General features: G+C 35.3%; 1 protein-coding gene across 1 annotated transcript in view; it reads right to left on the bottom strand.

Moving 5' to 3' along the window:
* Window positions 1-15,132, bottom strand: part of DACH1 (dachshund family transcription factor 1) — a 437,658-nt gene that overhangs the window by 101,780 nt on the left and 320,746 nt on the right. The window lies entirely within an intron of this gene.

Raw genomic sequence — 15,132 nt, 5'->3', positions numbered from 1 at the left:
TGCTCCTGGGTGGCAGAGGGCAGGCCCAATCCCTAGGTGCAGCCCCTGGTCAGGCTCAGAGCAGGGCCGATTGGGGAGTTTGGGCGCTGCCCCCTGTCATGCACAGAGCATAGCGGATTGGGAGGTTGCGATGCCACCCTCAGTCACGCTCAGGGTAGGGCCGATCAGGGGGTTGGGGCGCCGCCACTGTCACACTCAGGGCAGGGCCAATGGGGAGGTTATGGCTCTACCCTGTCACACACAGAGCAGGGCCGGGGGGGGGGGGGGGTTGGGACGCTGCACCCTGTCACACACAGAGTCGCAGGGCAATCAGGGGGTTTGGGCGCTGCCCCCTGTCACACTGATCTGGTGCCAGGAGGCCTCAAGGCTCCGCTGATCCCGGTGCTGGGAGGCATATTACCCTTTTACTATATAGGATAGAGGCCTGGGGGCCAGCTGGTTTGCCCTGAAGGGTGTCCTGGATTAGGGTGGGGGTCCCCACTGGGGTGCCTGGCCAGCCTGGATGAGGGTATGATGGCTGTTTGCAGCTGGTCACACACCCTTCAGGGTGGGGGTCCCCATTGGGGTGCCTGGCCAGTCTGGGTGAGGGGCTGAGGGCTGCTTTCAGGCTAGTGGTTGTTGACTGAAGCTCCCAACCGCTCCTTTTTTTTCTCTTTTTTTTATTTTATTCTGGGCCAGCTTTAACTCTGGCTCTAGCTCTGAGGCTTCCGCTGGTTTGTTTGCCGTTCTATAATCGAAACAATGTATAACTCCAGTTCTGAGATCCCAGAGTTTTGTTTAGCTTCTATATTTGTTACAAAGTTTCAAACTGCCAGCTCAGAGGCCAGCAGCGCAGGCGGGGAACGTTGGAGTCCTCCGTCACTGCAGCAAGCATGCCTCATGTTCCCTTCCAGCTGCCTGGCTGCTGGCCGCCATCTTGGCTGACAGTTAATTTGCATATACTCACTGATTAGCCAATGGGAAGGGTAGCGGTCGTACGCTAATTACCATGTTTCTCTTTTATTAGTGTAGATAAGTTAAATTTCTAATGGTTTTCAGTAATTTTGTTATGTGTTACCATTTTGTGTGCTTGTTTGTTCTTAGAGGTGTTATACTCAAAACAGGATGGAAAAATGGGAAACACAGGCTCATGAGTCAAAGACCTCTTCTGAATGCCTGTTACATAGTAGGCACTCACTAAATTCTTGCTTTCATTATAATGTTCATTGTCATCTTTCATTCAGAAAGCAGAAAATAAGCTAATTATATCAATATATTACTTTTATAAGACCTATGATAACCAAATAATGATAAAGTCCTTGGTTTGAATATTGACAATTTTTAAGCCTTTAGATATTTACAATTTTGGAAAGATAATTTAGCTGGCAATAGTTCTTTGCAGTTTTCACACACATTGTATTATCAGAATACATTATCAAAGTTGAACCCTGCAAGAGAGTTTGAGAAAAAGATTGTTTTTTTAAATTAAAGAATTTGTTTTAATTTTGGAGATGATGGAGAAAGCAGGAAAAAGAGTAAAGAAAAATACTTATGAAATTTGTAAATCAGTTGAATGTTTCAGATATTCTTTCCCCATTGCAACATTTAAAACATTAAACACACACACACAATAATTTTTGTCAATAACATTTTTAAATGGTTAGGAGCATATAATGGAAACTGTGAATCACATCACTGAAAGGCTCTTTCCAAAGCATATTTTATAAGATTTTTTAAATTTCTATTTTCCATTAATTGCACTTAGAGCAATTTTTCCTTTATTTCCCTCCTGATTCCATTTGGAGGTCAGCTTCCTACAGATTTAAAAAAACCCTCAGATATAATTCTTTTTATTTCAAATCTAAAAATCACCATGAGAAAAGGGAAAAAAAATATTACAGTGAAACTTAAATCTGTTAAGAGAGAGCTCTAGCTTGTCCAGTACTTATTTGCTTCATCTTCCAGTGCTTTTGATTAGGCTTAACCACTATGATATTGGAATCATTACAAAAACTTGAACACAGCTACCTGAAGCCTATATTTAATTCTATTATGCCATTTAAAATAATCAAAGTTATTTTAAGGAATTTTTAAACACGTTTTCAACATTTTATATAAGAAGTTCAATACTCTCTTCTTAGTATTATGAAATTCTCAATGGCCTTATACTTATTAGGTCTCTTTCTCTCTCTCTCTCTCTCTCTCTCTCTCTCTCTCTCTCTCATCTCCCTTCTTCCCTCCCTCCCTCTCACTCATCTTTTTTTAAATGTATTAGAATCCAAAATAAAAGAATACTGAAAAAGAGTATAAGCCTGTATGTTTTTTATTGGCATTTCAACAAGAATCCTTTCTCTCTTTCTCCCCACCCCACTCCCAGTGATACAGGGACTCACATAAACAGGATAGGAGCTTGGTCAGGAAATTAGATATCTTATCTTCGGGTCTGGTAAATAAGGACCAATAACCTAGGCCTGCCGCACTCTTCATGATAACTGCCTTTACAAAATGAAATTTTGACTTCTTCACAGTTTAGCTACAAGAAGACAGTATCAGTAGACCTGCTTTTCTGTGCAATATGAAGGGTAGTAAAAGATTTCAACATCTGACAGGGGAAAATGAACAACCGATAAAAAATCTTTGAAATGTTCTCAATGCAAAGGCAACATTTTTTATATTGATTTACATTTTTATTATTGTTTACGCTCTGGACAGACTGAAGATATACTAAACATGGAGCACATAAATTGAAGGAAAAATACAAACTTCAGTAGCAACAAAGACAGGACCAGAATCTTTTAAAAATAGTTGTTTTTAAGATCTAATTATCTTTATTAATGTAACTGTGTGTTTACTTTGCTGAGGACTTGAAATAACTTAATATTATTTATTACCTTAAGAATATCTGCAGGAATTATAAGGAAAAGGAAAAAATATTGAATCATATTGTTCTACTTCTAAAATTAATCAAAATATCAACAACACCAGACCTTTTAGCTTTTAAGGAGCAAACAATACTTTGATGGCCCCAAAGTAAGGAATTACAACTGCATGGGGAGATAAAATTAAGAAATAAAATAAAAATACTAATTATAAATCTTAGACTAGAAAACAAATTTCTAAAAGAGGCAGAGTATGCTAAAGATGAATGTAATATTTACAATGATAAAAACTATTCATTCCATTGTCATATACTATCATAAAAATATTGATGTTATAACTCATTTTAATGGTATATATACCATTTTCAAGGGTTTAAAAAGTTTAAATTTCTCACTACATGAGCCCACTAAAATCAAAATGTGTCTTTAGTTTTGTGCTTGGTATAGCTACATGATTTTTTCAATAGAAATAATGATGTTGAAATTCTAGATAGATTATCTAAATTCATTCTAGATAGTTTTCTTTTCATCTAAAAGAGGTGAGAAACAACAAGTTAAAAATTACTGGATAAAGAGTGTCTACTCCTTAACTCCCAGAACAATACTTAACATATCTGAGCATCTCTATGCTACTTAAATCTATTGTAGTGACTATAAAATGTTTTATATACCTTGTTAATTATGCAATGTAGAAAATTATATTTATGAAACAACCCTTACTATTATCAATATTTTGATATTTTGTTGTGACACATAATGCATAAAACTGATTAAAACTTGGCATAAAATAACTTTAGATTTTCTTCTAGACATTGTTTTTAAGTTGTAGATATATAACTGTCACATATTATGTAAATTTTCTTTACAAAACTTAAAACTCTCAAATTACTTGTAGTGTGCTTAAGAACTTCCAAATAACATATTACTAAGGATATTAATTAAAATTAGGAATGTTTTTATTAACTAAGTAATTAGAAATAAAGGAGTGAAAGTGATTTTCAATTTTTATCATAAAATGAGATCTATTTAACTAATTTTATATAGAAAGTAACACAGTAAATTTTACTTATTTTACCAACATGGTAAATTCCTTTATGGATTCTGGGAATTACAAAAGGTTAAAGTTAAGTCAGATGAATATCGTTTCCCACCCCCAAGTCAGTGCTTTGATGCTGAGTATACATCCCATAAAAATAATTTGTAATGAATACTTGTATTGCTTAGCTTGTTTATATACTTACTTTATATACTTTACTAAACCCAAAATCACCAAGCTTTCCTTTATATACTTTGAGAATTTCCCAGATACATAAAGCTTAGTGAAATTTTATGATGATAAAAATACTTGTATAAATATTCTGAAGATTCAATAAATTATCTCAAGACATTTTAAAAAAATGTTTTGAACAATGGCTTAGCATTATCTCCCAAGTTGACTAAACTAATTATATGACAACATACAATTATTAGATAGTTTCTTTGAGTAACAAGTGAAAACTTTGGACCAAAATTGGGTAGAAAATATTAAAATGTAGTCACTAAAGTGTTATTTCTCTGATGACAAATGCTCATATTTGATTTATTTGCCAAAGAAGTTTGGTTATTCTCATGTCAAGAGTAAATGATTAAGAGGAATGTATTGATTTGATCCTCCTAAACTTTATTCTAGTAAAATTTTAACAAATATAGATCTAACTAAACTTATCATCCCTTTAAAAAATAGAACAGAAAGTCTAATTTAAATAACTTTTTAAATTAATGAATGTATTCAGAAATGTCAATATTTAAAACACTTAAAATTTTAGATGTAAAAATTTATATATGCATAAAACTTGCTCATTGCTTTCAAGTGTTCTTAGCAGGAAAAAACCTTTATTCAAGTGCAAGTTTATGCCTAATGATAGAACCACTTTGGTTAAAAGATTAGTCGATGGAATGTGTTAGTCTTGTCTGCCTGAGTCTCATGGTGAAATATCTGGAAAAGGCCTCTTCTCTCAAAGCCCGAAGGCTTAATGTAAGTAATTAGAAGTGCCACTGACCTGGGTGCAGTGTTTTCAATAAACAGGGCACAATGGAGAGAGAAAAGATGCTTCTCAATAACTAATTGTATTTTTGCTGTGCCTTCATTGCATCTTAGGCCATGCAGCTACAAATATAATTATTTTACTTTTATTGTAATGGTGTGACAAACATTTCTCAAATCAAGTTTACCCCTTGTGGTAAGCGTTTACTCAACAAACACTTTGAATGTTTTGTCTCTGTGGGCACCATACTGCATGTTGGGCTGAAATTGGTAGCCGTGGTGGACTTCACAAATTGCTCATAACTCAATATAGGAGACACCCCAATTGCTCTTTTTCTAAAACTTTTTTCTCCTTTAGTAAATTCACTCAGCACCACTCCACCCATTCTTTTTTCTCTAATTTTCAACACCCTTGTCAAAGCCACCACAATTTCTCATCTACACTCTTTAATAGCCATTTAAGTAGTTTACTAGTATTTTTCAATTTTAGCTCCCCACCCTGTTAAACATGCTATATATTTGCAACACAAAAGCCAATTTGAACCGCATTCCCTTGGTTAACATCATATAAGTTTCTTATCACAGAGGACAAAGACCTCCATAATATGGTTCCTCACTACTTCTCTACCAGTTTGTCTGCCTGATGTTTATACTTCAGCCACCAGGTTTCATGCCAGAAATTTGTTCCTGCTTCAAGGCTGTGTACTTGCAGGTCCCTTTGCCTAAAATGTATTCCCCACTGTCTCCTAGACTTCTGACGTCTGCCTCTGTCTTGTCATCATTCAGGTCTCAGTTCAAATGCTACTGCAGGGAGAACTTTGATGTTCTACCCTGTTCCTATCACATCACCCCAATTGCATTGCTCATAGCACAAACCACTATCTCACCCCTTCATGTGTTGGCTTCCCTAATTATTGCTTACTATTTTGTTGTTGATTTCTATTATAAGATTATGAACTCCATGAGAGCAGGTAGTTTTATATATATATTTGTTTTATCTTCTTTAGCACTATGCCCCACCAGGTAGCACAGAGACTGGTTATCAGACTTCAATGGGAGAAGGGGAGAAATATCAGAAATTTCTATATTATCACAATGTCTAGTTCTATAGAGACATAGGGTAAAGTCTTCAGTGGCTCCTTTATGCTCAAGCATTCCCTTACCGGGCCCAGGAGCCTGCAACTGAGGCATGTGCCCTTGACCAGAATCGGATCCGGGACCCTTCAGTCCAAGTCTGGCGCTCTATCCACTGAGCCAAACTGGCTAGGGCCTCATTTATATTCTTTTTCCACAAAGCTTTTTGTACTGAAATCATAGATACATGAGTTATACTGACATTTTTTCCCTATGACTTTAAATATAACCCACAAACATCTAACTTATTTTATGCATCAAATATGCCAGCTTCTGAATTTTCACTGAACCCTTTCCAACTTCTCTAGACCTGCAAATATAATTACCCATAAATGGGATCTCACATTACACTATTGTTTCTTGACCTTTAAAGCTAGATGCCCCGCCTAACACAGGCCACTGCTTTTAGACATTCCACATTGTAAAATGATACTAAAGTTAAAAACCTAATTATTTGTACTTGAAAGATAAAATGTCTAAGGCCATATTTAATTTCATCATTGTATTATGAAGGTGATATTTGAGTAGTTCTATGAGTTTTTTGTTTGTTTGTATTTTGTTTGTTTTCCTCCAAGGAGGATTACTTCATGCAAAGTGATTTTGTTTGCAGTGTTTGAAGAAGCAGGAGTGGTAAAGAAACCTTGAAAGTTCTTCCTTATGTATAGAAGGATTCTGAGCAAGGAAAAGGACTAAGCAGGGCACAGTTAGAGATTCTGAAAGAGGAGAACACTGAACTTCATTTACACAGAATTACACAATTGCAGTAGTAAGTTAGACACTTCCAAACCATATTGTCTATTTGAAGTAACTAAAGAATATTATAGAAGAGTTATTTGCAATAACCCAAGTGCCCATTAGGAGATTAATGGATTAAAAAGCTGTGGTACATTTACACCATGGAATACTATGCAGCTGTGAAAAAAGAAGGATCTCTTACCCTTTGAGGCAGCATGGAGGGACCTGGAGAGTATTATGCTAAACAAAATAAGCCAGTCAGAGAAAGAGAAGTATCACATGATCTCACTTATATGTGGAACCTAATGAACAAAATAAAGATCTAGAGACATTGAAGCACACTACAGACTGAGGTATTTCAGAGGGAAGGGTAGGATAGGAAGAGATTAACCAATGAACTTATATACATACTAGAGGCCCGGTACACGAAATTCGTGCACGGGTTGGGCCCCTAGGCCTGGCCAGTGATCAGGGATGATTGGGGCCTTCCTTTCCCAGCTGCCGGCTGCCAGCTGGGGCCTTCCATTGTTCTGCACCGCCCCCTCGTGGTCAGCGCACATCATAGTGAGTGATTGAACTCCTGATCTCCTGGTCAAACTCCTGAGGGGACACTTTGCATATTAGCCATATCTATCTATCTATCTATCTATCTATCTATCTATCTATCTATCTATAGATATGCATAGCCCATGGATAGACAATAGTGTGGGGAAGGCCTGGGAAAGGGATGGGAGCAGGGTGGAGGGGTCAAATGGAGGAACAAAGAGGGAACATCTGTAATACTTTCAACAATAAAGGTAAAATTTAAAAATAAGAGTATTGTGATTTAGTTTGAATGGTTTGGAGCTCATACATTTCTCACTATGGTAACCTTTAGTTCTCTGATGTTATTAAATAGGAACTACATAATTTCATAAGACAATAAGAGGAGCCTGTAAATGCTGCAGTGGGCTAAAGAGAACTCTAATGTCCAGAGTGAATGTGGATCCCAAATATCTAACAAGAGCGGAGGTACCCATGAAGATGGTCCAGAAGAATTAGAACAATGTAGCAGCTTCCCTTAAACTAGATCTATCACTTGCTAATAAAATCAACAGTCTGAAATACTGAAATCTTCACATGAATTTTCCCATGGGAGCACTGAACATCAACCTACAGGATTTTTAAAAGATTTTTAGGAAGTGCAAGCAATACTGTGTAGTTTTTGAAAAGAATCTTTAAGAGTGACTGCAGTTTCAAATGCTTGGCACCTGTCTACAGAGAACAACTTTTTACTTAATTTCGAAAGCAAGATTTCAGGGTCAGTTAAGACATTACATTTTTCTTGCATTTCATTTTTTTAATAAAATCTTTCCTGTCCTTTTAAATAAAGAGACTAACTTGGTTAACAGGGTAATTAAAAAGTTTACATTGTTTTAAGGCAGTAATTTCATTTCTATATTTACCACAAGACTATAATTCATTTCTCTTTCCTCAACATTGCACAGTTGATTATATTTTCTTTTGTAATCTATTGAATAGCATTAAAAATGCTTAATATTTATATATCGAAGTGCAAAGATAGCTGAAATTATTGTGGTCCTGCCATCCTCACACAACTTTAAATATTAAGAGGAAAAAAATGGTAGAAATCATTTTTATTATTCATTGTTCTATAAAAACATTTTCACACTGGGTGTACTGCTATTTTTATTTATTTTGTCAACTCCTGACTTGTTCCTGTCTCTTGATCTTGAATGTTCTATGGCCCGTAGTGATATTCATCGATGGGTGCTCCTGATATTCAGAAAAATGCTTTTCTCTGCCTCTTTATCATGAAGTTCAACAGTGACACCTGAGATTAGGTTGTGTGCACCCTTCCAGCTATGGATTACAAATATATTTCTTTCAAAAGGCTCACTAAAATAAAGTAAAATTTCTGAGAAATAAATTCAAAATTAACTGTTTGATCCTCAACCACGAATCTATAATATGTTTGGCAAACAGAGTATTACAACTTGCAATATTTTTATAAACTCTGAAAATCTTAATAATAAAACCCTCTATCATATACGAATTTTTAATGATAAAAGTAATCTATATAAACAAATCCCCCATGGTTTTTAATTTCCTAAATAAAGTTGGCATTTCTTCCTAATTCTCTTAAGATGTTATTTTACACCTATTTTATGTTTTAATGAATTAAATTTAGGCAAAATAGAGAAAGAAAACAATATCAATCTTTACTTTTTTACTGATCATATTTCAACTAAGTATAAGCAAAATTTTTTTAAAGTTTCACCATTAATCAATGTAGTCAAAAGAAAATGCATCAAAATATGTTTGTTTTAAAATATGCAAAATAAATAAATATGATTTGAAATCATATTCTTAATTACATCATAAACTATTAGAGATTTTTTCAGTATCTACAAAATTCACCATGAGTCTAAGATAAGCTTTATAAATTTGTGCTTCCATGTCATTTATTCTATATTGAATAGCAAATGCTTATTTATAATGAGTTCACAAGGCAATATAATTGGAATATATTTACAATTAGATTCAGTATTATGACCCTAAAATGGATGCATTTATGTTAATATAAAAGTATACCTGGTACATTTTATCACGCATTAGAGATTTTAATCAGGTAATCTATACAGCATCTGGAAACCTAAGCAGAGGCAAAGTCTGCTATAACAAAGGCACTGTAACAGTTCACCTTCAGTGAAGAACAATAATGCATTATTAAATTCACTTTCCTGCTCAGTGGTTACACTTAGCTGACCACAGCAAATTTGCTCTCTGCCTGGTCCTCACAAGTTGGCAGAAAAATAGATTCTGTCACATTTAACGGGTTTAGAAAATGACAGGATGCCTTTTTTGTTTTAACTATAAACCATAATCTTTCAGAAGTAAGTATAATTACAAATGCCTTTGGTCATGTCATTCTTAGGACAGATATTATATGTGGGTTATCACAGAAGCATATATCACCATAACTATCACTAATAAATGGAACTGGTAGTACATATCAAAAGATCTGTGGTCCTTTCATTCTATATAACATCATAATTCTTATGATATAATAAAATTATTTTGAAATCTTATAGAGCTATGAACATTATAATAACTTGTAGATTTTGTTTTATGCACATTTATGTTACACAAATTAGGGTATTGGGTCTACCATAAAAATATAATATGTACCAAACTCACTAATCAGCTACTAGAATACTGCCTAAGATAATTGAAGTAAGTATTTAAGTCATTAATTACATGATCACTAAGAGGATCAAAATTCTTTATGGTTGTTTATCTAGTAATCTCATAAAATGTTTCTTTATATACATACTAGAGGCCTGGTACACAAAATTCATGCTCAGATACAGTCCGTAGGCCTGACCTGCTATCAAGAACATCTTCCGTGGCTTCCCACAGCTGGCCCCACTACCCGCTGCCACCCACTTCCAGTTCCCCATTTGTTATCAGGCGATTGGATCCTGCTGGCCAGGGGGAAGAACCAAGAGGTCGGCCATTCTGCTAGCTCACGGGCCCTGCCTCCCGCTGCTGCCCACCCTGGTTCCTGTTCACCACCACCCACCCTGGTTCCTGTTCACCACCACCCACCCTGGTTCCTGTTCACCATTGGGCAATCAGAGCCTGACAGCCAGGGGAAGGGACTGAGAGGTCGGCCATTCCTGCCTGCTTGCCGGCCCTGTCCCCACCACAGTTGCCCTCTATGCGTGGGGCAACTGGTGGGGCAGGGGCCTTGGGCTGGTGCCACCCATGTCCCTTGCTACCCACCCTGGTTCTCCATTTGCCATTGGGCTATCAGAGCCTGCTGGCCGGGAAAAGAGACTGAGAGGTCATCAGTGTGCCTCATAGTGACTGGTTTAGTGGTCGTTCTGGTCATTCTACCATTAGGGTCAATTTGCATATTACCCTTTTATTATATAGGATAGAGGCCCGGTGCATGGGTGAGGGCCGGCCGGCCTGACCTGATGGGGGTTCTGGATTGGGGTGGAGGTCCCTGCTGGGGCATGGGGCCAGCCAGGGCAAGGGGCCACGGGCAGTTTGCACGCTGGCCATGCCCCCGGTCAGGGTGAGGGTCCATGCTGGGAGGCAGGGCCAGCCGGGATGAGGGACTGCAGTAGTTCTGGTGTCTGGTTGCTCTGCTATTTTGGTCATTGGGCTTTTATTATATAGGATATTCCCTATTAATACATATATTATAAGTGGCATGCCTTGTTTCTTAAGTTGTTAAATATAAAGTATTATATTTCATAGCATTTTTCATTAAGTAGAAAGAAATAATACTCTGTAATCATAAAATACTTTATTCCCCTAGAAATATTTTCATAACTAATATGTACAAATTATGATACAAATATTTGTGGATAATGGAGTTCATTAACAATTGTATTTTAAAAACTAGATATCTAATGGTTCTATGGAAATTTTACTTTAGAATGCTTTGCAACTAGATGCAAGGGATTTACTAGCTAATGCTTTTTTAAGAAAGAGTGATCACTTCCTTAGGTGATAATGAATATCAGTTATATAAGGAAGCATTTTTAGGTTGCCTGAAACTACATTTTACTGACTCAAACTTTCTTGTATGTCTCACTTAATTTCTCTTAGTGATTATGATTATATTTTTTTAAAAACTGGCATGACTTACTTTAGTATTTAATTATGTAAATAAGCTTTACAATAACTTCAATAAAAATGTAGATGTTAGAAAATATCAATTAAAATGCATTACTTGACTATTTAAGATCTTAATTAACATTTTTTTACAAGAAGCATACTGGATTTGTAATGTATATACTATCTTATTCTATAAATTACATTTGATGTACTAATTTATTTATAGCATTTTACATATTATGATAATATATCAATTACTTGCTGTTATTAAATAGAGGCCTTCTGTCATTATTAAATAATAACAATATAAAGCATAAAATTTCCACTTGGAATTTCAATGGCATTTTTCCATGATGTTAAAAGGTAATTTTTTTATTAAAAAAAAACCCTGAAATTTGCTTTGCAATTTAATTAAATTATGTTGATTCCATGAGATCTGAAAATGAGTTATTGCAGTATCCATGGAGGTTTTAAAACATTTAAACATTGTTTAGCTTAATATGATTTTAAAAACTTATTGACATTTATGGCAAAATCACTAATCTTTGCCCAGTTCCTTTTTCCACTTTACAAACTACAAAATTGTATATGAAGTATAAAAGAATTAGCATTTTACAGAGATAAACATTTTACATGACAATGAGAAATATAGCCTATCTTTAATTATCTGAGTTAATTTCATACATGCTATAAATGTCTTCATTTGTTGGCAGAGACTTTGAATTATTAGCCATAAATAATTAGTAGAAAAAGTACATGTGTTGATAGTTTCTTATTGACTATTGATAATACCATTAAAATGATTCTGAACTTTCAACTTTAAATTATTCCCTGGTAAATGAATACCTCTCTTTGGGGGATGGTCAAAATGAGGGTAGGTTTATTTCATGCCCCACCATGGGCATGATTCCTAGAACACAGTGTTCAATCTGTGAGTGTTTCCTACATGGATGTTGTAACAAGGCAATTTTTTCTGCAAAGAGAAAATATAAACTTTAACCCAAATTCTAACCACAGAGTTTCTCATTGCAGATAAAAGAAACAATCATAAGCCAGTCTATTTCTAATAAGGAAACCTAGAGCTTTGGCTATTTAAAGCCAAAAGTAGGATTCAATTTGGACACTACTAGTAAATAGGCATTTTGAGGGGATTAAAAGCTCAGCTATTTGTCTCACTAGCAATTATTCCAAGCCTATGAAGGCTCTCAGCATAATAAGGATCATAGCAGAATGAAACTTATATATGAAATATGTGCCAAATACTTTTCTAAGTGTTATATAGCGTACCTAATTTAAATCTTGAGGAATAGGAATTAATGGTAAATAAGAGGTTGTCTCCAATATTACTGAAATAGACCTCTCTCTACATTTGCCTGCTGCCTAAACATGAATACTACTACATCTAAATTAGGACACAGCATAAACTGATTATGTTGGAATGTGAAGGATGTAAGATCCCCATTAGAAACTCAAAATCAACAACAACAACAAATATATTGTCCTTTGTCTCTGATTAATGTCCAGAGGATACACTGGAATCAGCACACATCTCTTACTGGATTTTTCATAATTTTTCATTTAATAATAATTAAATGTTGTTTTCATCAAATTGGATCCTACTAAAGATAATATGAATGGAAAATACGAATCAAAGTAATTAGATGATTAAAATAAAATAAAAAACTTCAAGAACAAATGAATTGCAATTTAGAGAAAAACTATAAACCCTCCCTTGATTTGCACAATGCTTTCATTCCTGAAGAGAGACATAAATTCCTGATTTCTTTCTCAGTAGTCAAAGGAACCTAACATTCTTGAGCAGATAACTCTGTGCCAAATACTTTTCTAAGTGATACATATAGTACTTAATTTAAAACTTGTCATTAAGGAGACTCATTGCCCTTAAACTGTCCACCTGACTTGATTTGAATTTTGTTTTAGATACATTAAGGGGGGAAAGTACCAATTTGGAGAATGTAGCGCTATTCGCCTTCAAAAATTCTCCCCTTGCTGGTAAAACTACATTTATGATGTAGATCATGCCCAGTCTTCCATCCTACCTGTAAATGATAGTAAAACTCAGAAAAGCATTCCATCCTCAGCTCTAGGTTCAAACAGACTATTTCTGCTAAGAGTTCCCACATCCTCACTCCTATCCTGGCAGATATCATGATATTATCCCTTAAAATGATATTATTGCTTAAGATGATACCATCCCTTAGCATGATAGTAATTTACTGCATGTCTTTTCCCTAGAATTCTCATTGTTGCCAGTAAAGCAACAGGTAGCTATAGAGGCTGTAGAATGGAAATCTTCCTGTGTATTAATCATAGCCAGTAAAATGGAAGGCAAAAACAAAGCCAGGAGATACATGACCATTTTTGAATAGTTAATGATTTAGGCAAGCAAGAATGATGGTGATTTTTAATAACTCCAAGATATGGGTTTGTCTCACAGTATTATCAACTTTATTAAAAAAAAAAACTTCTCATTAGTATATCTTCAAATCACAACAATGTCTTATGTTCTTCATTTAAAATTCATCTCTGCATCCTTGGCAACAAGCACAGTGCCAACCACATAGTAGGTAATCACAAATTATTTCCTAATAAATAAATGAACAAATACAGAAAAAAATTTATTGGTTTGTTTAAACTAAATGTTAGCTTTATTAAAATGCTGCTATAAAACCATTTACCTGGATTTATATAAATATATGAGATTACAACTATAAACGTATCCCATATTCTTCCACAAATGTTTCTTGGAATCATGTTCCCCTTTTTGGTGCTTTCAATTACATCAGTTGACAATTGATCAGATAAATTATTAACTCTATTATTCAACACACTACAATGCACCAGTCATGACATCTGCTGATGATCTGGTTTAAATAACACAGACCCAACTTCATGTTCTCAGAGCTTGCAAAGTACTGAATTATGATCTGTAACAGATTATCTGTCCACCCTTTCCACCTTGTTCTCTAATCTGTGTGACTTTAAGACATGTCCATGTCCTCAGGATGGATTAATCAATGGGCTATGTCAGCAAGCAGATCAAGATACTGCACTAGAATGTGACAGTCTGGCTTCTACTAAGCCCTGCATTACTGCATTATCCTCTCCAATTTGAATGCCATTCCAATACACTGTTCTTTGGTGGGACCCTCACATCTGCACAATACATCTAAACAGGCTGGCCATTTAATTCGCATAAAAAAAACTTTGTGACTATGTATCAGGTACTACTTGTCCAATTTTCAAAGATGAAAAAGGATGGGAAAGGATGTTATATAAATTTACCTAGTTTACAAGTTTAACCAGGACTTGACCACAAAGAGATCAAATTCTAAGGCTGTGCTCTTTATCCCTGGGCTAGAGTGCTTCCAGTGATAATCATTTCTTAGATGAATATGCAAGTATTGTATAAATTGAAACTTTTCACAATAGCCTTAGATTACTTTTTGTCATGGTAAAATAGATAATAATGAGTGATAATCATCTATATATACACCCAGTGGCCAGATTATTATGACCACCCCATCAGTATTTCATTGGGCCACTTTTTGCCTTCAATACTGCAGCGATTCTTCTTGGCATTGACTCCACGAGATGTTGAAAGGTGATGCGAGGAATCTGACACCATGCCTGATGAATAGCACTGTCCAGTTCTGTGAGATTTGATGGTTGTGGAACCAGCTACCTGATGGCTCTTTTAACTTCGTCCCACACATGCTCAATTGG

The sequence above is a fragment of the Myotis yumanensis genome, unplaced genomic scaffold (assembly GCF_028538775.1).
Source record: "Myotis yumanensis isolate MYYU_CA2020_CCGP unplaced genomic scaffold, mMyoYum1.0.hap1 SCAF_3, whole genome shotgun sequence".
Lineage (NCBI taxonomy): Eukaryota > Metazoa > Chordata > Mammalia > Chiroptera > Vespertilionidae > Myotis > Myotis yumanensis.
The sequence above is the reverse complement of the archived record's forward strand: the minus strand, read 5'-3'. Positions and strand labels throughout refer to the sequence as shown.